This window comes from Mytilus galloprovincialis, chromosome 11, assembly GCF_965363235.1.
Source record: "Mytilus galloprovincialis chromosome 11, xbMytGall1.hap1.1, whole genome shotgun sequence".
In the NCBI taxonomy this organism is placed as follows: Eukaryota; Metazoa; Mollusca; class Bivalvia; order Mytilida; family Mytilidae; genus Mytilus; species Mytilus galloprovincialis.
This window is the reverse complement of record NC_134848.1, coordinates 49,235,237-49,261,958: the sequence shown is the minus strand read 5'-3', so window position 1 is coordinate 49,261,958 and position 26,722 is coordinate 49,235,237. Positions and strand designations below refer to the sequence as shown.

The 26,722-nt window shown below is 32.9% G+C and overlaps 2 long non-coding RNA genes across 2 annotated transcripts; both read right to left on the bottom strand.

The window, feature by feature from the left end:
- Nucleotides 1-5,429: 5,429 nt before the first annotated feature.
- LOC143052311 (uncharacterized) lies at nt 5,430-7,937 on the bottom strand. The gene is made up of 2 exons (XR_012971074.1): nt 7,824-7,937; nt 5,430-5,672 (listed from the first exon to the last, which is right to left on the bottom strand). It is a non-coding gene; the product is annotated as an uncharacterized LOC143052311 (long non-coding RNA).
- Nucleotides 7,938-24,799: 16,862 nt separating this feature from the next.
- LOC143051195 (uncharacterized) lies at nt 24,800-26,513 on the bottom strand. The gene is made up of 3 exons (XR_012970641.1): nt 26,364-26,513; nt 25,436-25,546; nt 24,800-24,907 (listed from the first exon to the last, which is right to left on the bottom strand). It is a non-coding gene; the product is annotated as an uncharacterized LOC143051195 (long non-coding RNA).
- Between the last annotated feature and the right edge of the window lie 209 nt (nt 26,514-26,722).

Genomic DNA, 26,722 nt, shown 5'->3' with positions numbered 1-26,722 from the left:
ATACCACCATCAAAATCCGCGATATGAGCAACCGGAAGGGTGTCACACTCTGCGCAGGTTTTGATTACCCTTCCCGCACGCAGGGATTCACACCAAATGTTTGGTTGAGTGTATGATGATAAGTCTTAATTTTTCCATTTTGATTTGTGTCTACTGATGTTTGTTGTACGTCTTCTTCTGCATGTTTTCTTTTCTTTTTTTGTGATCTGTGGCATCAAACCCATATGATAAAAAAGAAATTACCTTGCAACGACAAAAAACAACATCAAACAAACAACAGTCTACAGAAAACTAAATACAAATCAACACAAACCCCATCAAAAACAGGGGTGTTCAGGTCCCCTGCAAGTTATTTATCTTCGATATATGATAAAATTGAGAATGGAAATGGGGAATGTGCCAAAGAGACAACGACCCGACCATAGAAAAAAAAACAAAAAAAACAAAAAAAAACAACAGCAGAAGGTCACCAACAGGTCTTCAGTCTAGCGAGAAATTCCCGCACCCGGAGGCGTCCTTCAGCTGGCCCCTAAACAAATGTACACTAGTTCAGTAATAATGAACGCCATACTAATTTCCAAATTGTACACAAGAAACTAAACTTAAAATAATACAAGACTAACAAAGGCCAGAGGCTCCTCACTTGGGACAGGCGCAAAAATGCGGCGGGGTTAAACATGTTTGTGAGATCTCAACCCTCCCCCTATACCTCTAGCCAATGTAGAAAAGTAAACGCATAACAATACGCACATTAAACATCAGTTCAAGAGAAGTCCGAGTATGATGTCAGAAGATGTAACCAAAGAAAATAAACAAAATGACAATAATACATAAATAACAGACTACCAGCAATTAACTGACATGCCAGCTCCAGACTTCAATTAAACTGACTGAAAGATTATGATTTCATCATATGAACATCAGGCATAATCCTTCCCGTTAGGGGTTTAGTATCATACCATCATAACATATATGAGAAGAACATAACCCGTGTCATGCCAACAACTGGTTTTTGAATAAATGTGTTTAGTTCAGATGCAAAGACCCTATAAGTGAATCAATATTAACGCCAAAATATGCAATCTTTAATGACCTGACAACAGTATCGTAACTATATCCCTTCTAAATAAGTCTATGCAAAGGTTTTGTTAGTTTTTGAGGTGAATACTGACACCTTTGTGCTTTATAAAGAATATTTCCATAAAAAATTGGATGTGAAATACCTGAACGTTTAAGAAGTCTGCATGTTGAGCTATATTTACGAATGATGTCCTAATACCGATGATAAAATTTAGTAAATATTTTGACTAGTTTGTGATATCGAAAACCCTGGTGTAATAATTTTTCAGTAATACATAAATTTCTCTCGTTAAAATCTAAAACATTGTTACATACACGAGCGAATCGTACAAGCTGAGATATATAAACACCGTAAGATGGTGACAAGTTGTGCTTATGAGTTTAGATATCCCTTTGAAATTTTGTTGATACATATATAACCAGGGCTATTCTTCGAAATAGCCCGACTTCTGGAAATGGGCAAATTTATAAAACAGAAATGATAAAGCCAGCATACCTAACACAAATTATACAGCGTAAAGGAAAAAAGGACTATACATTGTATTTGTATCAATTCAGGAATATGACAGTTGTTTTCCATGCATTTTATGTGTTTGAACTTTTGATTTTGCCTTTTGATAAGTGACGTCAACGTTGCTGCCAATAGGTATAATTGCATAATCGTATTGTTAGTACCATATGGTGGACAATAGGACAGACATTACACAAGGAATGTGATACCATTACAAATAGAATACGTGTTTCGTACACATCGTCCATCTGCGCTTCAAGACAATTATTATTATAAATAGCATTGTGCTCCACAAACATTGAAATAGTCTGGTGACAATAGATCCATCAACAAAAATTTAAAATAGTAAAAGTGTTGTTCTTATATCCATCTGTTTGATTACCAACTGGATCAAAATTAAAAGACTTTGAAAAATACATGCACATACATAAGACTGATATTGGCCAGCTGCAGTATCCCTTCTTCTTCCGAATACGGGAGTAGACTCCTAAGTAAGAGTGTAAAACTTCCCGGAACTTGTGTGCTATGTATATATGGACTTAATTTAAAAATAATATGACAAAGAAAAATAGTTAACAATAACATATATACATTATGTACAGTGGCTTTGTAGATTAATAAGTTACGGTGGATCCTTCAAATGTTAGAGTGGATATGCCACTTTTGAAGGATTCCAGGGTGTCAGACATACCTAGTGCTTCAGGTAGTGTGTTCCAGTCCGAAATAGTGCGAGGATAGAAAGAAAATTTATAGAAATCTTTATTTGTTGATATTTGCCTAAATTTATGTTTCCCCTTAGTACGTCTATCAGATATTGTTAAATTGTCCTTAGGAACTTCAACTAACTCCAATTTATTTTATACAGCATAGTTAATCTAGCTTGTTTCCTTCTTATTTCTAAATTTTCCCATTCTAAAGATTTAATTAAATTTGAAACTGCTCCAGGTGATCTGTCTTTATAATCATTGAAGACAAACCTGGCTGCCTTACGCTGTACCTGCTCAACCTGAGTGATGGGTTGTTTTTTCAAGTTCCTACGAAGAAAACCTAAGGTTTTATTTGCCTTACAGGTAATATTGTTTATATGTGTTCCCCAATCAAGATCATGGCTTATAGTTACGCCTAAATATTTACTGTCTTTTACTGCTTCTAAAACATGATTGTGCAATATATAATCAAAAACGGAAGGTTTACTTTTTTTAGAAATATGAATTACATAACACTTCTCAGGATTAAAATTCATTTGCCAGTCCTCTTCCCATTTTACTAAACTAGATAAATCTTTTTGAAGTAATTGTGCATCAGAACTATTATTTACATTTCTATACAATAAACAGTCATCTGCAAAAAGTCTTGCATTGCAAGTTACATGTTCGGGTAGGTCATTAATAAAGAGTAAAAATAATGTTGGGCCTAAAACTGTTCCCTGAGGAACACCAGAGCCAACAGCTAATTTTGAAGATTTAACACCATTTAATAGTATTTGCTGTTGCCTGTCAGCTAAAAAGTCATTTATCCACTTTAAATTTTGATTTCTAATACCATAAAATTCTAATTTCTGGGCTAATCTTTGATGGGGGACTTTATCGAAAGCTTTGGAAAAATCTAAAAGTATGACATCTATTTGGTTACCATATCCCAATGATTTTGCAAGATTGTGTATGCTGATGATAAGTTGGGTCTCACAAGACCTTCTACTTCTAAACCCATATTGACTATCATTTGATATGTTGTTAATTGTTAGAATTTTTTTATGTTGCTTGTTAAAATGTGTTCTAGAATTTTGCAACATATTGCAGTTAATGAAACTGGTCTGTAATTAATAGCGTTATGCTTGTCACCTTTTTTAAATATTGGTACAACATTAGCCTGTTTCCAATCAAATGGGATTTTACCAGTATCAATAGATTTTTGGAAAAAGAATGTCAAAAATGGAGACAATTCTTCTGCAAAATTATGTAAAAAATATGCTGACAGATTATCATGGCCAGTGGCTTTGTGTGGATTTAAGTTTTTAAGTAACATTAATAAGCCATTATTACTAATAAATATGTCTGGCATAGTGGGGTGGGGACTTGTACCTTTATTTTGCATTGAGGGTGTATCTTCGGTAGTAAAAGCCTTTTTAAATTGTTCATTTAGAATGTTAGCTTGTGTATTCGGCTCACTATATAATAAACCATCCTTTCCTCTTAATGGTGACACTCCAGATGTTTCTGTTTTTCGGCTTTTTATAAATTGCCAGAAAGATTTAGGTTTTTCATATAACTGGGGGCTAATTATTTCCTACATGTACGTGCTCTGGGCTCTTCTTATTTCTCTTTGAGCAGTAGCTTTTAACGTTTTATATTTATCTTTATGTTCTTGTTTACCAGTTTTTTTAGCTTTGTTGTAAGCTTTACGTTGCTTTTTTTTACATAAATGGTCTATATCCCTATTTGCCCAAGGGTTGGTGTACTTAGATTTAGTTATTTTTCTTGGTACATTATCATCTATTACTTTATTACTTACTACCTTCTTCGAATTTATTCCATAATTGGTCAATATTTAAATTTTCATTAGCCTGAGATATAAGTTCAGATATAAAATGAGATGTTATGTCTTTTATCTTTTTAATATCAACCTTTTTATGTTATTTCTCCATAGACTGAAAAAATATTACAGTCATTCCTTAAATAATTGTTGTTTCCTAGTAGTGTTATTATTTATTTCAAACAAGAATAAGTGACAATTGATGTAATCATGCAGTACTGGGCAATGACAATAGTGACTACTCTAATGTACATGTGGGAAAAAAATACCGTTTTATAGTGAAAATTGATCTGATTATTACATTCGGTAGAACAATCAGTCTGGCAGCTCCGAATATATATATATATATATATATATATATATATATATATATATATATATATATATATATATATATATATATATATATATATATATATATATATATATATATATTAAGCCACATCCGCTAGAAATTGAAACGCCCAGTGATCTGAGAGTAGCACACCATCTGTAGGCCTACATTAAAAAAAACTCTACCGAACATTTTTAAAGGTTCCTCTGGTTGCCTTTTCAAAGCAAAAACGTAGAGTACCTTTACCTTTTTTATCTAGTATGTCTTTCACATTTACCACATATGATCTAAATAGGCAAAATGGATGCGACTTTGCATGTATATCCGTTAGTCTCGTCCTCTATACCAATTTATGCAATATTTACATCACTACATTGTTGTAAGTTGTTGTTTGATATTATATGTATGAATAGTTAGATGAGCGGCATTACATGTATGAATGACATGTCTTTCTTTTCATGACAAACATTGTATCTCAAAACACATGTTAAACCTAAGCCAGGAGCAGCTCGCCTTTGTTAGTCTTGTGTAATTTTTCATTTTAGTATATTTGGAGTTTAGTATGACGTCCATTATCACTGAACTAGTATACACTTTTTAGGGGCCAGCTGAGAAACTCACCTCCGGGTGCGGGAGGTTCTTGATGTTTTTAAAGACCCATTGGTGGCCTTCGACTGTTGTCTGCTCTTTTGTTGGGTTGTTGTCTTTTTGACACATTCCCTATTTCCATTCTCAATTTTATTTGTTCTGCTTTAACAATTTGACAGCTTTTTTTATTTACCTCTTTTGTGTTGTTTTGATCTTTTTGTATGTTATACTTTGGCTTTTTTTGTTGTTGTTTTTATTGGCGGTGGTGATGACAGTGATGATTGTTATGTGTTATGATTATTATAATTTTTCATTGGCATTATGTGTTACTTCTTTAGTTTGCTCGTTATGATCTTTAAAACAAAATAATTCAAATAATTCAAATTCAGATAAAACATTTAAGATTTATGCGTTATGATAACAGTTTGGATGACTATGGCATTCCATTTTTCCAGATTGTTTACAGCAACATCGTGTCTTTCCAATACAACCACAGAAATTCTCGAAATAGATAGTTCCGCTGGACCCTGTACAAACTGCCGCTCTCTTATCCGGAAATGCGGATGCGCATGTCACTGTCACCAATAACAGCATGATCAACATTGCTTTAACCATTGTTTCATCTGTCTACAATAGATATCAGAAGTCAGTATTATTTGTTTCTAATACACATAAATACAAAGATTGTCAAATTTTTCATCAATCATCATAGAAAACTAGACAAACTATGTGTATTTCAAAGGACGGTGTTCAATGCGGGGCCTTTGCTCACACCGAACAGCAAGCTATGAAGAGCACCAAAAATTACTAATGTAAATTCATTCAAATAGGAAAACCAACGGTCTTATATATTCAAAAAACGAGAAACACTTATGAACCACATCAACAAACGACAACAACTGAACATCAGATTCCCGACTATATACTAATAATGAGACGAACGGACGGACGAACGTATGGACTGACAGAAGGACGGACAGGGGTAAAACCATAAACCCTTCAATTTTTAGTTGCAGGGACATTAAAAGGTGCTTATATTCAATAGAAGACAAATCTAAAGATAATCATGTCCCGACAAATTTTCAAGGGACAAAACCTCAAAAACAAGTACATGGATCTTATATTATTTCTACTTGTGTAGTTCATGTAGTGCCGTTTATCATATAAGATCAATGTATAACAGTCCTTCAACAGTTAGGCTAATATAAAAAAGAAGACGTGGTATGATTGCCAATGAGACAACTATCCACAAAAGACCAAAATGACATAGACATAGGTCATCGTACGGTCTTCAACAATGAGCAAAGCCCATACCGCATAGTAAGCTATAAATGGCCCCGATAAGACAATGTAAAACAATTCAAACGAGAAAACTAACGGCCTTATTTATGTAAAAAAAAAAGATTAGTTTGTTTAAACATGTGTACATATAAATTATGTTGCAGGTAAATGACTTCTTCGTGTTGACTGTTTTATTCTGATTCAAGTTACATGTATTACATGTATTACTACGTAAATTTTTATGTATATACTTTAGGCAGGACAGGAGTTTAAAGTAAAATAAGTAGGATGAACAACTTTGCCAAAAAAACAGGTATAATGATAAGTTATGTAAAAAAAAGTCAGGATAAATTAAAAAAAAAAAAATGGAGAGAGACAACCGAGTAGAGTGGGAGAAAAAGGCAGGACAGAGATTACAACTTAAAAAAGATGAAGGACAAATTTGTTCATCCTTGACCCCTCTCGCTAAAAATCAAATTGTCGCTCCCTTATATTAAGTGTGTGTTGCGAGTAAGTGTATACGACGACCGCTGATTTGACAATTGTGACTGTCTAAATTGAAAAAATACTAGTAGCAGCTTGGTTTCTTTCTTATACATTTTTCCTTAATCATGGTGTTTTTGCCAATTAGTTATTTGATATGTTAATTATTTCACACATTTAACTTATTTCCCTTTGGCAATTGTAGACTGGTTTCATACCAAAGAACATAGCTTGCTGTACATGCATAGCAAGATAAATGAGAGTTATATATAGGCGTTTTATCCAATTGTAAATGAAACATGTGAAGTTTTAGCGCTTATAAATATTAAATGTAATTAAAATAATACAAACACTTTACACGGTTAAGTCTTCACCATCTACATTTTATACAAATTTGACTTTCAACTATTTGACATTGATCGTTCGTGATGCAAAGAAGAAATATTTATAAAAGCGCTGTGGCCACCGACCATAGGACAGAAAACAACCCAATACCATCAATGGGTCTTCAACAAAGCGAGTAAATCCCGTATCCCGTAAAAGAAAACATAGAAGCTTAACAAAGACCCGGGGTTGAAGTCATAAAACTTTGCTCAGTGCTCGGAGCACAAAAATCATGCTCGAAACATGAAATCAAACATTTTGATTGATTGATTTTGGATAATGAGTACAAAAAAACTGACTCAAAAGTTTTATGACTTCAAGGCAAGAGGCTCCTGACTTGGGAAAGGCGCAAAATTGCGTTGGATTTAAACATACTGTGTAGGAGCTCAACCCTCCCCCTGTACCTGTACCTTATAAGAAATCAACAAACACGCAACAATATGCAAAGTCGAACTCAGTCTAACAAAGTCCGAGTCCGCTGTCAGAATAGGTAACAGAAGAAACTATAGTAAGCAAAACCACACAACTCAATTTTAAATGATGATATATTAGAACGTATTCGTACATATTTATTCATGTTAACCCCTCCCACCTTTAAACACAAAAAAATGTATTCATGACTGTACTCACTGTTATTCAATTTTGATATTAGTAAATTAAGTTTCCGTGTTACATCAACGACAAAGTTTTAACTAATAAATGCTAACTTGGAAAATGAATAAATTGATCGCAAAAGGTGACCAATTTACAATAAATATTATGCGGATGTGTACAATCAAAGCCTAAGGAATAGTTCGCTGTTATTTCAATTGAAAAGATTAAATCTATCATATGAGTCGGCCCGTAGGTTTCAAACACGATATTTCTATTAACCATATGGCAAATGTTGATATGATCTAGTATTTATTAAAACAAGTGCAATAAAGCTACCACAATGCACGATAAAAAAGGGTCATCAAAATTTCCTTCTTACGCAATACCCATTATGTATGTTAATTAACCATGTATTTTTAATTTAAAGTGTTGCATGTTAAATCAGTACTTTTTTGCACAATACAATAGGATTGGGGGAGGGGATGGGTCCGGGGTTAGACTCTCCTTTTTTGCGTGAAAGGATCAAGACATTCGTATGGGGATATACATGACGTACGGCTGGATTTGGAAACTCCACCTCCTTTTAAAAATGGCTTATATTTGCCTCATTGTCATTTTTAGAAACAAATTACAAATGAAAGAAGAGTTAATTAATCAAGAACCTCATTTTCAAAAGAGAGGTAACGGTCAATTGGGAACAAAACATAAATTGAAAAGAATAAAAAATCCCATTGTTGACAAATGAAAAAAACCAAATGCAGTCACAATATTCAATAACTATTTTGAAAAACAAACCTCGCAAAACAAGGGCTATGTGCATGTTTTCCATATAGTTACAAATTCCTAAGTGGCACCCGTCAAGAAATAACATGTAGCTTTAATAGGGTTAAATAGTTCGTAATATGTGTGTGTGTGGTTTTTTTTTTTTTTTAATTGATTTAAAACGTTGCTTTCCATCGTGATGGTTTTGTTCTTACGTAAAATAGTTTATCTTCAAATAACCGACTTTGTCCCAAATCTTATATATAATTTTGACTAAAATTACTACTGCTCACAAGCCAACCGTGGAAGTGATATTTAGCCGTCAGGAAAAACCTTCATCGTCAATGCGAACAGCAAACTGAAAAGTGTGTGCATTTATTAAGTCATTAAAACAAATGTTTTGGGTGTACGTCACTTCTATGAATGTCAATAATGTGTCTCGTATGGTACATAATTTGTAATACGATACACGGACAAAATATCCCAAAGCTATGACATACATTTTGTATCTATAACTTATCACATATTTAACAATTATCGAGTACGTATTCAATTTGTCTTACTCAGAAGTAAAAAGTAAAATCACAAAAATACTGAACTTAGAGGAAAATCAATTCGGAAAGTCCATAATCACATGGCAAAATAAAATAACAAAACGCATCAAAAACGAATGGACAAGAACTGTCATATATTCCTGACTTGGTACATGCATTTTCAAATGTAGAAAATGGTGGATTAAACCTGGTTTTATAGCGCTAACCCTCTCACATTGATGAGTAGAGTTATTTACAATATCACACAATAGTATAACATAGTGTATCATTATCAAATATTTACATGTTTCATTATAATACTTTATTCTGATTGGCTAACTGCACATGACGTCTTATTCCTTAAGCAATTGCATTACTCAATAAAACTGTTCATTCATGGTAACACGTGGTCCCACAATAAAGTGCACAGGTGAATTGAATACAACAATTATAAAATTCGTGTTTTCATGATCATAGTAAAAAAAATGTAATTAAAAGTATTGAATACTTCTTTTTGTAACTTCATAGGGTTGTAATAGCGTTGACCGTGCGTACATTTTTAGAATAAAGACTTCAGTGTTTCGATCAGTGCTACTGATGTAAGAATAGTTTGTCGGACAGACAGACGGGCGGATTGACAACGGTATACCGTAATACATACCGTAAACGGGCGTATAATAAGACATTCATATAAGGTTGTTTGATTATTGACGTTACACACTCACGTATTACAATGTTCTAAAACATACCGAGGAACAGTACATACGTCTTACTTTAGCCTGGATTTTGAGATTTTTTTGTCATTTGATAGAGCTATGCTGATTATAAGGTGCACAGTTTGCTCTGCTTCAAAATCTACCACATCGTCGTATTTATAGATATAACAAAAAAAAGGAACAAATGTTTTGACGGCCTGGCTTTAACAAGCTCAGCTTCAGTCAGTTTTCAAATATCTATACATAATTCTACTCTAAGGATACTACATACATACAAATGTGTCATTAGTTTTGTCAGCAATATATACTTGCTTTCCTTTTTCGATTACTAAATAGGAAACCATCTTTTCTCCAGATAGTGATTTTAACATTTTGAGATGAATGAATTAATTAAATATCTTACTAACATGCACATATTTGATGCATGTTCAATCTATATCAATGAAATGTTTTCCAAATAAAAAACAAAATAAAAAAACCTGCAACATATAAAAAACGAATTGTGTTTTTGCATATACGTTTACTGTATGCCAATTTAAATATATATATCTCAAGACTAGCAATAAATGCGAGGAACCATAGAATTCGTCCGTCTGACTTGTAAGATATATACAGACGCTTATAATGACATTTCCATTCTTTTTCTTAGTGTTGAGAAACTATGGCAATACGATGAACCTTGGTGCTATCGACCATCTTAAATTTGGAATGGCTTAATTTTATTTTATTCACCGAATTTGGCGCTGTTTTCTCTGCTTTTGTGTAAGTTGGTGTGCATGCACTTATTTTGTGTTATAGATCATGTATACCCAATATCATTTTTGTTCTATTTGGATAGAGTTAACTTACAATTATTTAAGGGAGTTCGCTTCTCAGTTTCAAAGTAATTAACTTTTCAAAACACTAGTTTATATAGGTAGAGGATTAATAAAGAAATCCAAAGAGCAAAAAAATTATAAAGGTCACCGTGCTTGTTTTCGAGATATTAGCAATTGAAATTTTGGCGGGAAAATATTCTCTCTTGACTTTTCATAGCTTTATCATTGACAAGAAGAAGTTCTCAAAAACTCTTTAAAAAGTAATTAAAATTTTATAAGACTTTTACAAATGGCTTATCATTATACGTGTAAAAGATTTAATAAAAGAAAAATGGGGGTCACCGGGCAAATTTTTTCAAGGCATTTAAATGGATAAAACCAGAGGATTCCGAAAATCTGACAAAATATCTAAATCATGACAAGCCAGCTTCCTTAAATGTAAGACAACTTAGCATCAGATACCAACCTTGAATAACAATTAAACGCAAGTAATTAAACCGACAAACACAAACACACCTACATGACGTATTATAGAACAATGATATTTTTGTTTTGAGAAGTATTATTAGCAATCTTGATCAGATTGTTCAAAAGTGAAATTCGAATATATAACTTTGATAGCAAAATCGCTATCACAAAGATAAAGATATACATAAATAAACATCAAAGTGATAATTTTTCTTCAAAAGAAAGAAAAAATATAGAATCAACTTTCCTTAATCTGACAGATGAATAAGCATCAAGTGAATTAGAATCAAAAGTCTCGTATAATATTTATCAAACGAGCACAAAGGAGAACAGTAGTTCTGTCTATAATTAAAAATGTCATCTGATTCAACTTGTATGATACATTGTATTTATACGTGTTACGCCTCCGGGTTCGGGAATTTCTCGCTACATTGAAGACCTGTTGGTGACCTTCTGCTGTTGTTTTTTTCTATGGTCTTTGGCACATTCCCCATTTCCATTTTTCAATTTTATATAACGTCAAAATAACAAGATTTGTATGCTTACAGATGAGACAACTTCCAACCAGAGACCAAATGATACAGATGTTAACAATATATATAAAGATAAGAAGATTCTTGTCCGTATATTTTTTTAAGATATGGTGATACGCTGCACACTAGGTGATATTGGCCATCTCAAACCTAGAGAGACAAGCGCCGTTCTATTGCTTTTGTATTTCTTGTTGTGCATGTACGTATTTTGTGTCAGGGATCATGCATACTACTACGTGCAAGAAATAACACAGACAAAACAACATACAGTAAACACATTATACAGTAAATACATTATACAGCGTGTTTTGTTTTAAAATTTACTTGATAACCAGTGATACCATTTATTTTAACACTCAAACGGTGACGGGGATAAACAAAAAATTGTCACTTTTGGACCTCTTTCAAACAGCTGTAAATCACCTTTTAGCTAATTGGGACCCGAAGGGCATCATCTGAGCTTAAGCCATACCTTAGCCTCCGTCGTCGTCCGTCGTCTGTCGTCGTAAACTATTTTAAAAATCTTCTCCTCAGAAACTACAGGGCCAAATACCTTCAAATTTAAACTAAATGTGCCTTAGGGTATCTAGTTGATAAATTGTATACGCAGTTTTGATCCATCGTATTTTAAGCTCCGACGGCGTCAATTGGTGATTTGATGGTCGCAAATACCCTTTTACTGGATACGTAATAACGTCGCCTGTAAACTTAATTTGCGACCACCAAATCCCAAATTGATGCCGTCAGTGCTTAACATACAGTTCCCCCCCCCCCCCAATTATGTATTATCAAAACAAAGGGGCGTACGCCTTCTTCGTCCCTCTGTTTTAATCTGACGTGGCAATTACGCAATTTAAATAAAACATTTTTTTTGTAATCTCATAAAATTTCCAAAAGAGCTACATGTAAAACATGATTCGGATTACTTTTGTTTTCAGTGGAATTTATACGACAGTTGAAGACAGTTTTAAATCCATTTTGATGATGCATGTGTGTGTAATAAAGTAAGTTTTAAAACACACACATTTTTAAACTAGGTGTTTGGAGTGCGATCTGATTTCGTTTGACCTCAATCTAGAACTTATTTGTATATATGATTAAGCGAAATTAGAGATTACCGATAGTAGAAATAACGTACTAAATGTATGTTAATTATTTTCGGGATTACATGTCATTACGTCTATAAATACTGTTATTACATGTAATTTACCAGACAAGGATGAAATTTACAATTATCCCCTGATATTAAATAGCCTAATTACACCTTATGTAAGAATCCGGGGTTTTGATTGGTTAATAGCCAGTGTTTTTTTCACCAATTTACTGTTATCAAATGAAGATCGTTCATTTTTAACGCCGTCGGGGTATTTGCTAAAAGGATATGCCTTTTTTACCCTCTCTGCCGTGGTATTTGCCAAAAAATACTCTATCCGACTGGACGCTTGTAACGTCACGATCATCAATGCGTTTTAGTACATTAACATTCGGTGTAATTAAACAGATATATCATGTTATTGAGGGGTATTTGCGAAAAATACCAGTCTTGAGAATGAATTTCCCTCGCCTTACGGCTCGTGAAATTTAACATTCTCTCGACTGGTATTTTTCGCAAATACCCCTCCTTAACATGATATATCTGTTCAATATATAACCGAGGTTGTTACCTGCACTTAATTATTCGAAATCAGTGCTATTTAGAAATTTTATAATAAAAGTCTAACAAGTATGCTAATCAAATACCCGTTTACTGGCTCCGTAATAACGTCGACGGTAAACTTAAATTGCGACCACCAAATCCCAAATTGATGCCGTCGATGCTTAACATGCAGTTATCTCCCCCAATCATGTATTATCAAAACAAAGGGGCGTTCGTCTTCTTCGTCCCTCTGTTTTAATCTGACCTGGCAATTACGCAATTTAAATAAAACAATTTTTTGTAATCTCATAAAATTTCCAAAAGAGCTAAAACATGATTCGGATTACTTTTGTTTTCAGTGGAATTTATACGACAGTTGAAGACAGTTTTAAATCCATTTTGATGATTCATATGTGTGTATTACAGTAAGTGTTAACACACCCACATCTTTATACTAGTTGGTTGGAGTGCGATCTGATTTCGTTTTCATAGGACACGTCTTCAGAATGAATATGTATAATTATTATGTATGTAAACAAATTTTAGTGGAGCGGAAGATTGGAAAACAGTTTTTGTTGTTGTTGTTAACTTTGCAATGTGAATTTTAGTACATGTCTCTTCAACAAATCATATTCATTAGGGAAAGGAGAGCAATCAATCTATACTCAACAACCATTTCCAAATTTGTCTAACACCGATTTAAAAGTACATTACACGAAACCAAAATTGTGTGAGATACATGTATCATATGGAAACTTCTGAATCGTTTATGTCGTTTTATAAGTTCACTCGGACAACTTAGATCAAATTGTGAATAAATTTCACACAAACAACCAAACGGTTTATTTAATGTAATTTTTAATTTTGTTATGTATTGGACCAACCAAATCGGTAAACATGAATATCATTTAATCTGCACGGCTGGGATTACCCATTAATCCAAACAAACATCCGAATCAAGTTAGGAAGGGGGTTCACCCTAGCATTCCAATTATATACTGACTTGATTAGTAAAAACTGTCACTAAATAGCTGATCACGCTTAGGTTATACTTGAATTAACTGCACTTAAAAGGGGGTAAAATGGATGGTAAATTGAATACGGAATAATTCATCATCGATGTTTGTTAGATTATATCGTCAAGATCGAACTAAACTAGCTACTTCAAGCAAATTAATGAAAGTGAAATAGTAATTCGCTTTAAGTAGCAGGTTTAGTTTGAGTATTTCACTTTCCTTAATAATTCAACAAAAAACTAGACACAATTAAATGGCCCCGTCTCAAAAAGTTGAAAAATCTGCAATTTCAATAACGCATGTGGACATTCACTTTCCTTAATAATTCAACAAAAAACTAGAAGTGTCAAAGCGACACAAATGACCCCGTCTCAAAAAGTTAAAATATCTGCAATATCAATAACACACGTGGAAACAAACATGATGGTAGTCTTACATATAAAAAATCAGCTCAAAATCTGGATGCGTATAGAACAAAAGTCCGCATAACTGTGATTTTCAACAATTTTCAAAGTTGTAAAGCTATAATTTTGGCAAAAATTAGCGGAGCTGAACGCAACTTAAACTTGATCTGTAATTCATCATGAGTGACTCACATACCAAAAAACGGCCCAATATCTGAAAGCGTTTAGGAAAAAAGTCTGTACATGTACATGTATAACTGTGATTTTCAATAATTTATCGTAGTCCATAGCACGTAATTTTTCGGAAAAAATTAGCCGAGTGGAAAACAAAACTTAAACTTGATCTGGAACTCATCTTGATTAACTCACATACCTAAAATCATCCCAATATCTGAAAGAGTTTAGAAAAAAAGTCCGTATAACTGTGAATTTCAACAATTTATCAAACTCCAAAGCCTGTAATTTCGGCAAAAATTAGCGGGGCGGAACGAAACTTAAACTTGATCTGTATCTGATCATGTTTAATTCACATCCCAAAAATTATCCCAATATTTGAAGGCGTTTAGAAAACAACTCCGTATAATGTTTTTGGCGGAATGACGGAATTACGGAATTTCGGAATTACGGAATTACGGAATTACGGACAAGGGTAAAACTATATGGCACCGACATGACGGAATTACGGAATTATGGAATTTCGGAATTACGGAATTTCGGAATTACGGAATTTCGGCATATCGAAATTACGGAATTTCGGAATTACGGACAAGGGTATAACTATATGGCTCCGACAACTATGTTGCAGGGCCATACAAATCATATTTTAGTTTTTTTTGTTTTTTGTCTCGTACCTAAAATCTCTGATTATTTTTTACCGGAAACTCGTTTAATATGACCTCAATCTTGAGCTTATTTGTATATATATGATTAAGCGAAATTAGGGATTACCGATAGAAGAAGTAACGTGCTATGTTAATTATTTTCGGGATTACATGTCATTACGTCTATAAATACTGTTATTACATGTAATTTACCAGACAAGGATGAAATTTACCAGACAAGGATGAAATTTACAATTATCCCCTGATATTAAATAGCCATAGATAACCGAGGTTGTTACCTGCACTTATATAATTATTCGAAATCAGTGCTATTTAGAGATTTTATAATAAAAGTCTAATAAGTCTGCTAATCAATTTTGATTTTCTATGTTTTTCCTGTATAAACCCGTTTCTAAATTGTTAATCTAAAATTAAAAACAAAAGTATTTCCCTTCACCATGCGATATACATGTATGCACTATTTGCTGTAATTAAAATCAGGGATTCTATTGCATGTATTTACCACTTACATACCTGCCAACTTTTCAAAATGCCCATGGTTTTTTTTTCGCGCAAGATGGTTGGCATAGTCCTAAAAAAAAACCTTCAAATTCATGTTAATGTTGTTTTTTGGCTTCTTCATACTTTTATAAGCCTAAAGTCATTGTAAATTTAATTGTTTTGTTTAAATTGTGGACAAAAATGCTCTTTCAAAATTTCAATACAGGGAGCCTCCATGTGACAGTTGACAGGTATTCACTTACTAAAATCTACTACGGTAGATAAAAATAATTACAGAATATGATGACGACGATATAGACCCCTACTAAAAGTTAACACCGCACGAATAATCAATGAACAATAATCAAAGAAAAAAGATGTATGCTTATAAAACTACATATTTGCTTGCCAAGGGTTACGATCCACTTAGGAGGGAAGTGGATCATAGCTATTGGCTAGCGAAGTTGATAAAGCTATTGACCGGTGTAATAGTCCTTGAAACTAATCAATAGTCTATGGAATTAAATATCACAAATATTTCCCTTTTTTATGTAGAAAAAGCATACTGAGGTTTAATTATTCAACTTGTTGTTACGGAATGACAAGTTACCTTCATAAGTTGCACAACACGTTTGCCTCACAGGTATTTGGGGCATGGACCCCCCTTTTTTGGACCTCACTAACAAAAAAATTGTTTGGTGTTTTTTTTATTTATTTTCAATTTTCTACAATGTATAAACATATATCAAGTCTCAACAATCCATTGCTAGTCGATTGCAATAACTTTTTTACTATCCATACGAGCCCCAAGTGAAAAAAGAAGCTTTTTTCACTTGGGGCTCGTATGGATAGTAAAAAAGTTATTGCAATCGACTAGCAATGGATTGTTGAGACTTGATATATGTTTATACATTGTAGAAAATTGAAAATAAATAAAAAAAACACCAAACAATTTTTTTGTTAGTGAGGTCCAAAAAAGGGGGGTCCATGCCCCAAATACCTGTGGTTTGCCTTATCAAAAAACACTTCAGTGAGCTAGATTTACATCCTGTTTTAATACACATTTTGTTAATCATGGACAATCTCCAATCGATTCGTTGAGCTTGTGGTGTGTTGTGTCTCGCCGTACAATGTATACTTTTCCCAATTAGTAAGGGAGCTACCATTTGATTATTATGGGGGGGGGGGGATGAAAAATGTTGTCCTGCATTTTTTTTAGTTGTAATCTCTGTCCTGCCTTTTTATTTTTCACTCTATTCGGTCCTGCTTTTTTTTTTTAGTTTAACCTGACTTTATTTACATAAATTGTCATCCTGACTTTTTTTTTTTTGCAAGTGTCTCATCCTGCCTTTTTTTTATTCAAAACTCCTGTCCTGCCTATTTTTTTCAAATTTCATCCTAGCACCCCCCCCCCCCCCCCCCATAAAAATCAAATGGTAGCTCCCTAAGGGCCATTATAATACTAAAGTAAATGTTGCATGGATCACAGCGTCTTTTCTCGACAGTTAATACTGTCACCAAAACACACAATAACAACAAGTGTAAACAATTCAAACAGGAAAACCAAACCTAATATTGAGATACGACAAACACTTATAAACCACTGATCAACAGCCTCCTGAACACTACATAGGTCCTATAAAATACCAACATCATCCGGCTTAATGATAGGCAGTTTTACAGTTTTTTTGGTTTTAATTGTTGAAGTTAAATTAGCTTTTTCACGCGATTAAGTATCAAAAGGTTCTATTTCCTTTAATTTATTAGAATGTGATTGAGAATAGAGAGTAACATTTTAAGAATTGAGAAATACGAGGTGTATAAAGAATTGAAAATTACATGTACGGACAAGCAGTATTAGGAAAAGAGAAAAATGGCCTTAAAATTGAAAATAATATAGAAATGAAGGTACACCCCCTACTGTTAGACATCCTGAGAATATTGGCCCAGTGGTCTATGTGTTCAAACTAATGTAGCATTGGTCTTCCATCGTACGTGCAGTTGCGAGCTCGAACACTGCGCGACGGGCGTGCGCTTTGCACGGATCTTAATCAATACTCCTGCTGAAGGTCGGTTGTTCTCTACCGGCACTCTGGATTCCTCTGCCAATAAAAACTGACCGCCACGATAATGGTGAAAGTGGCGTGAAATAACCATTAATCAATTCAAGACAGCTATAATATTTAGCACCAGTTAAATGCATACGTAAAATCAATATAACAAATTGTTTTTAAGAAATATTTTATGACCGTTTTATTTTCAATATTGTCCAATTTTGTAAAATAACACAAAATCATGACAAGGTTATGCTCGATTATTGAACTAGTAAAGTAAAAATACCAGATAGTACACGAAATCCCTATCTATATCTAGGTATTACATGTATTTATAACAATACTAGTAACTTACGTGTGATCCTTAATTTAAGGAATTACGTGAAATCCCAGATTAGACTTAAATCCTCAAGTATCATATACATAAAAGAAATTTACTAGAATTTAAACTTATGCAAATAAGCTATTGATCGTTACTTATTGAACTTACACGAGTTTGCGCTTTAACGACATAATACAGTGTAACCTTTTTTTTCTGTTTTGCTAAACATAACTTTTTTCTGTTTCGGGGAGATTTGAGTTGAAATTAAAGTAAATTTAATACTTACACATGTACCAGAACAGGCATTCTAGTTGTTTCAATGAAATAAACTCATTCAAACCCAATTTTTGGCGTTTCGTCACCAAGAGGATTTTAAGTAACTTCCGCCGAATCAGACAAGTTAAAAGGCCAGGAAAGTAGGAAGTTGTCGAAAATTCTGGACAAAAAAAAAAAAAATCAGAAACGGTTTGCCAAATACAACTTAAGCATTTTTTTTGGGAATGAAATCTTCAATTTTTCGAACAATTCAAAGTAAAATAGATAACAGAAAAATCAAAACAGCATACGGTAAAATTAAAAATAGAAATGGAGAATATGTCAAAGACTTAACAACCTGGCCAAAGAGCAGACGACAGGCAAAGGCCACCAATATCGGTCTTCAACGCAGCGAGAAAATGCCGCACCCACAGGATGTCCTCAGCTGGCCCCTAAATAAAATTGTGAACTAGTTCAGTGAAAATTTACGTCACAGTAAATAAGTTATACAGCGTGTTTTGTTTTAAAATTTACCATATAACTCGTGATACCATAAATTTTATATATAACACTCCAACGGTGACTGAGATATAAAAATGGATACGTTTGGACTCCGTTCAAACAGCTGTAAAATGTTTGCAATTTTTTTTTATATTACATATTTTTTTTTCTCTGATTGTTTGAAAAAACCTAAACTGTTTTGGCTGTTTTTCCCATTCTACAACAAAATGTATTGATGAATGTTTGCTAAATATATAGTGACACATATCTTAGAACAAGAAAAATCATATTGATTTATACAATAAGCGAGTCCTTCAATTTATTTCGACTAGAGCAATGACCACACATTAAGGTTAAAAAAATAATAAAGGTTCTTCAGAACCCAGTGTCTCGCCTACCGTATTAATACCGTATTTAACGTTAACTGGATGAAAAACCTAAGCCCATTCATAAGTAAAATACAGGAAAACAAATACAAAATTGTATTAAATTTCCTTCTAGATTCTAGCTTTTGATCATTAACAAGCTTCTGTTGAAGTTTGGTACAAATCCAGGATAATGTAAGAAAGTTATTAAAATTTTAAAACTGTAACCACAGATTGAATGTAATAATGTTTCCTGTCAGAAAAACTTAGTCCATTTATAGGGAAATACGGAAAAAAATTGATTTTGTTTTTTTACTAAATTTACTTATGAGTACTATGTTATGATCATAAACAAGCTTCTGTACAAATTTGGTTGAAATCCAGGATAATTTAAGAAAGTTATTAAAATTTCGACAAAAACTTTAACCAAAGTGTGAATATTCGTGGACACCGCCGCCGACGACGAAGACGACGCCGACTACGGAATGTAGGATCGCTATGCATCGCTTCTTCGAAACTAGTTATTGCTCGAAAGGGGCAACATCTCAGCCTGACAACTGAAGGCAACTAAGTTATGGATATCGTAAAGGGTTGTTGGAATTGTCCTACAGAATGGCCATTCAACATGCACAGAACATACCACACACCCTACCAGGAAATAATTATTTTTATTAATTCCGACCGGAAAATAAAACAATATCACAAGGTGCAATACACATATGTCCTTTCTATTCAAATGTGAAACAGGATTTTTCACAATTCACCCATTCAAAATTAAAATTTCTTTTGCTTATCGTATTTTTTTTTTTTTTGAAAATAAAAGCAGAATATGTATGAGGAAACGAATGCTCCCGCGTTTGCTTTAGAAAAGTAAATTAAGGATTCTAATGCAATTTGGATGTAACATTTTTTTTCATTGGCTAACAGTTGCCGTCAAATACACAGTTGACCAGGCGTAACTAAGGAGGGACCCGCCATTTTGAATTGATTGAATCAACAAATGTTCGATTACTATTACATATTCGAAAATAAAACAACACCAACCTCGAATTCGCCGTTTTAATGTAATTTTATCCCAATTTGAAGCGGACAGGTAACGTAATAACCTCCAGTTTGTAAGTTTTCATTTGTATGACGTCACGTTTAGCCATGACGTCTTTGTGCCAAAATCATTCATGAAGTTTCGCGGATTTTTTTCTATTTGTCAAATTTAGACAATTTTTTCAAGTTTTATCGTAGTTTTTCTTTTTGTAATGCATTAAAATCGGAATAACAGTACTGTAGTTGAAGAGTTGCCACCGTCAATTTTGCTTTGACGGTCGCAAATCTCCGTTTTATTGTCTCCGTTACGCGTCGCCAGTAAAACTGCATTTGCGACCGTCAAATCTACAATTGACGGTGGCAACTCTTCAACTACAATACTGTTATTCCTTAATTAACGGATAAAAAAAATAGAAAGACGAACAGATGGTAAGATGGTTAGACCGACGCTTTTCGTGAATTAAATAAGTCAACTAGCGTGCTATATATATAAAATACCATTCGTTTTTCATCTTTTTAAAGTACAATCTGGTACGTGTATATCATATTTCTACCTTACAGCAGCTGTAGGTATTAATTTATTTATTTGTTTATGCCTCCGTCTATACTATGTGTTCAATTGTTGACTTATTTCAAAAAGAATATCTGTCATCTTACTGACTGTTATGATTAGTTTTATAGAAGAGACACACGATACCAAGGGGCATTGAAGCTCACAAGTGAAACATAAACGGACAAAGCCATAGCAAAACTTGAAAAACGTCAAAATAGACAAATAACATTATACAATACACATCATAAAAAGCCAAAGGCTAATCAACACGAAGACCTCTGACATTTTCATCTGTCAAAGAACTTATTTCAATACTATTTGGTAGGGTTGTCGCTTTGACATATTCCCTATAACCATTGTCAACTTTATAAGAATAATTATATCTTGGGTGATTACAATCATTAACTGTTCTACAGAAGAACTATTCTAAATGACGTAAACTGGTGTCACCGTCTTTGGTATCACTAGTAAATCCAAATTGGTGTAAATAGTTATCAAAGGTACCAGGATTTTAATTTAGTTCAAAATATTTATAAAGCCAAACTAGTACAACGTTGAAGAGCATTAAAGCGGTCATCTTGATCTTAACTGTGTGTTAATGAAGTTCTACTCGTCGTAAGCACCACCATCCACAGATGTGAGAGAGAGTAAATCAGTGTGTTTTTCAGTTAAAACGAGATTGTGAATAACAAGTTTATCCCGAATGACACAATAGTGCATGGTATTGACGATCTATCGTTGGTTAGGCGTGAATATAACTGTACTATTAGTAAAATATATAAGATTTGGACGCACAGTAGTCAGCACTTCGGTGTTGAGATGAATATCAATTGTGTGGGCATTTTTATAAATTTCCTTTTTACTAAACTTTGAATTTTTCGAAAAACTAAGGATTTTCTTGTCCCAGGAACAGATAACCTTAGTCGTATTTGGCACAACTTTTTGGAATTTTGGATCCTCAATGCTCTTTAAATTTGTACTTGTTAGGCTTTATAACTATTTTGATATGAGCGTTACTGATGAGTCTAATGTAGACGAAACGCGCGTCTGGCGTACGAAATTATAATCCTGGTACTTTTGATAACTATGTATATCATAGGGAGTTCAGATCCAAGCGAGTTGGAAAGTCGATAATGTTGTGGATCTGAACTATTTGAAGTTATAATTGTTTTGGTGGTGTTGGTTATCAATAATTATTGAAAATATTGAAGAGAGTTGTACAAAAGTGTGTATGATTTAAATGAAATTTGGTATCAAGGAATTTTGTTGTTTCTATTACATTTGTTTTTAGCTTTTCTGTATTGATGAATACATTTTAACATTGTCAATTTTTAATCAAAATCATTGGCAAAATGCAACTGACTCAACACCAAGTCTGTGCATTGGTTAGTATTGTATTGGAAGAAGAAAAAGTGTAAAAACTTGATATCATTTGATAAAATATCAAATTAGGAAAGTAAATTAAAGTCATATCGACATTTGTGTTAATATATATAAAGCACAAGAATATAACGTATAAGGGAATTGTAGAAAGTTGAAGAGTTAAAAGTACATAATATATGCTAATATAGTTCTTGACAGTTTAACTGCTAAATCTCATCGTAGAACGCTTCAAAACGTTTAATCTGAAAAAGAAAATTGACAAAATGTAACATAAACATTTTTTAAAACAAACCAAAAGTACCAATACAAATATTTTGAATAATGGATTATACTTGCGTACGTTTCCGAATGCGTTTCTTACAGAGAATAACAGTAGTGCCCGATCAAATAGAATATCTCTGATCGGGGAATGACGTCAGAAACAAGAATTTTCTTTTCAAAGCAACCTTTCCTGACAGTATTGAAATGATGTAAAATTCAACCAAACGGACTACACGAGGTCATACATTATCATAATCTCCTATGTCTTTCTACCAAGTCAGAAATATGACAGTTGTTATCCGTTCGTTTCATGTGTTTGAGCTTTTGATTTTGCAATTTGAATACGGACCATCCGTTTTGAATTTTTCTCGGACTTTTTGTTATTTTACTTTTGACATATTTATGTTTTAATTTGTAAAGCAGCTGTCTTTCATAATTCGGATGATTGAATTTTAATATATAACCACATTTTTATCCAATTGATCATACGAGGTATGGATTGCAGCTAAAGGGAGGCGAAATGTAACGGTAATTCTGACTCATCAGTCGAAAATAAACTTATATAATGCTCTATGTTGAAGGCCGTACTTTCAGTGATAATTGTTTTGGCATATCATGACTAGGATTGTTAGTTGTCTCGTTGACACTCATACCACATCGTTTTATTTCTATTTACAACGATATAATAAAGTATGAACAAAACAAAAAGACAAACACACCAATACACACAACATAACTTAAAAAAAATTAAGAACAACACGAACCTCAAAATAAACCGGATAAGAATGTAGTAGATTATTTTTCAAAATATTTTTATAAAAAGTTACATTTGTATAATAAGAACATATTTTCATCATTTTTACCATTATTATAATTATACAAAAGAAAACGCCTATATCAAGTCAGAAATTTGACAGTTGTTATCCATTCGTTTGATGTGTTTAGGCTTTCGGTTTTGCAGTTTGATAAGTGACTATCCGTTTTGAATTTTCCTGGGAGTTCGGTATATTCGTGTTATTCCTTTTTTGTTATTAAACGATGTGGAGACGAAAATCTGCATTTTAGTTCTATATAACGCAGCTTTTTTTTTTTATCGAATTGGTGACTCACCTATATGTTTCTATTAATTTATACACTCTGGGCGACCATTAACATCATCGCAAAATTGATTTTGTAAACACGGGTTTGGTGAGCATGGATCAACAACTACGTGTAAAAGAAATTAGGTTAGTTATAATAATAATAATGATAAGACAAATATTAATAATAATAATAATAATAATAATAATAATAATAATAATAATAATAATATATTTTTTTTAATTATTTGTGAAAAAAGGGAGATACTTCAGTAAATGTCACTATAAGTCTCGTATGTTGGTTTCTTTCATGCTGAATAACCAAATAATTTTGCCTAAATTTTGCCTAAATTTGCCTATATTGTCAATTGCCAGTTGGTTTAAAAAGATTGGTGTTTGTACAATGATTCCAATCATACGTTATGCATGTAATAAGGGAGATAATTAGATACATCCAGTTTATCTTATGTCATTTCCGGTCTTAAATGATAGATTTGCGTTTTAATATCTAATGTGCTTCGTTCGGCTGTTCTCTGTCTTTTTAGTTGGGTTATTCCCATGAATGTAGTGCAAATGCGGCATCTGCCGGAAGATTTACGCAATGTCACTTCCTGTTGTATTTCTGCAAGGTCATCATGGTCAGATGTCACCCAACATTTTACAATAGGACACTTTGGTTTAAATATGGACCAAGGTTTATCAATAAACCTTAGATTAATTCATTTCAAGGGAAATAACTCCTATATGTTATCATTGTATAGTTTGATAACAATAGTACAAAGAAAAGGATACAAATATTTACTCTATTAAATAAGATTTGAAAAAATTGAAAAGTTTAGAGATTTAACTGATTATTCGGTCCGATTATCGAACTTCAACATACAATAATATTTCTTTTATTCTAAATAAACAATTTTTTCAAGAGTAACCTTTGGTAGCTCACATTCAAATTGAACAATGTATGATTTATGTATTCGTACTTACGTTCACAATGGGGACCCTTCCAACCGCTGTGACAGCGACATGTCTCCGTGTTGAAAAAAACAAAACATGTGCCTCTATTCCTACAAGGACTTGGGTTACAGAAACTTGCTACATCTGAAATAATTTGAATATATTATTTTTTTAAAACACAACAGTTATAAATAGCAATAAACATGATAAATAAATAGATCTTGATGTTTATGTATCTTATTAACAGTTTTTGCAGATGAATTTTTTTTTTTTTTTGCCATTATTTTTTAATTCAATAATTGCTGACAAGAGGTTTTCAGTACTTAAAAATAATTAAAGTACGTTGCACTGATTTAGGTCTTTGTGCATCTCGAACAACGTACGAACACTTTTCAACATTTACTAGTTCATCAATTTTGACGTTATCAGTTCTTTTTATAGCAAACAATACATTGGTATGAAGTTTTTTTTCAAGCAAAAGTAAAATAACAAAAATACCTATAAGCATGATAAGTAAGGTGAAATATGGCAAAGACCGCAAACATAATTTTGATGAACGCAGCATTTGCATTCTAATTTAATATCATATGTGGTCTTTTGTCTTATTGAAACTATGCAAATGTTTAGTATACCAATCTGTTTAGTACTAATTGAGAAAACAAAACTGCTTACTTGAGCATGTAGGTCCAGTCCACTGGCCAGTACAAGCACACGAAAATCCCGTTGCAGTATTGGTACATACTCCACTATTCTCACATGGATTACCAGAACATGCATCTTGTCCTGAAAGTTTTAATTCTTTTATTTTAACTAACACAACAGAACAACATAATTTTTTTATGATGCGTCTCTCCATATCACCATCTCTCTCTCTCTCTTTCTCTCTCTCTCTCTCTCTCTCTCTCTCTCTCTCTCTCTCTCTCTCTCTCTCTCAAACATGCACACAAACACACATAAACACATACGCATACCAACAAACAACCAACCACCAAATACACACTTTAACAAACAAACAAACAAAAACCACACACACACTCACTTCATCTTTACTTCCCTATATTAAGTATAAAAAGTATCATCAACTTAATTAAAATCACAAACAAGACAATCAGCTTTATTGTGTTTTTTCATAAATTCTCTTTTTTTTAAATAAGGGGATTGATGCTTTTCCAAACTGCACACAGACGAAATCCATATCGTTCTTAAATAAAAAATAGCGAAGTTAAATCAAAATTCATCATTTGCGTCGTTTTCTTTTATAACCATTGATGTAATTAGTGTAACGTACCAGTTTGTTCAAGTAAACGAATTTTATAGCGGTATTAGCTATTTATACTTTGTACAGATTGGGACTCCGATGGAGAGTTGTCTCATTGGCACACATACTACATCTTCTGATTTGTACTTCGCATCCATACATTGTTTCTAAAAATATCTATAAGTAAGGTGCTATATGGCAAATACCGCACAAATACTTTTAATGAACACAGCATTTGCAGTTTGTTGTAATAATATATGTAGTCTTTTGTCTTATTGGAACTAAGCAAATGATGAGCATGACAATCTGTATAGTACAAATTTAGAAAATAAAACTGCTTACTTGAGCATGTAGGTCCAGTCCACAGGTCAGTACAAGCACACGAAAATCCCGTTGCAGTATTGGTACATACTCCACTATTCTCACATGGATTTTCAGAACATGCATCTTGTCCTAAAAGTTTTTATCCTTTTATTTTAACTAACACAAAATAACAACAACAAAAGATAATTTAAGGTAGCACAATATAAAGATGTTATACCTCCAATTCCCCAGTTTTAAATTGCCGTAACTTTCTTTATTATGCTTGAAATTTATAAAAGTGGTATTTATGGATAGCTAACAGATTACTCTTAGTATTATACAACAATTATGTTATCAATTATAACATTAAGTGTGTCTACAAAATTTTACAAGAAATT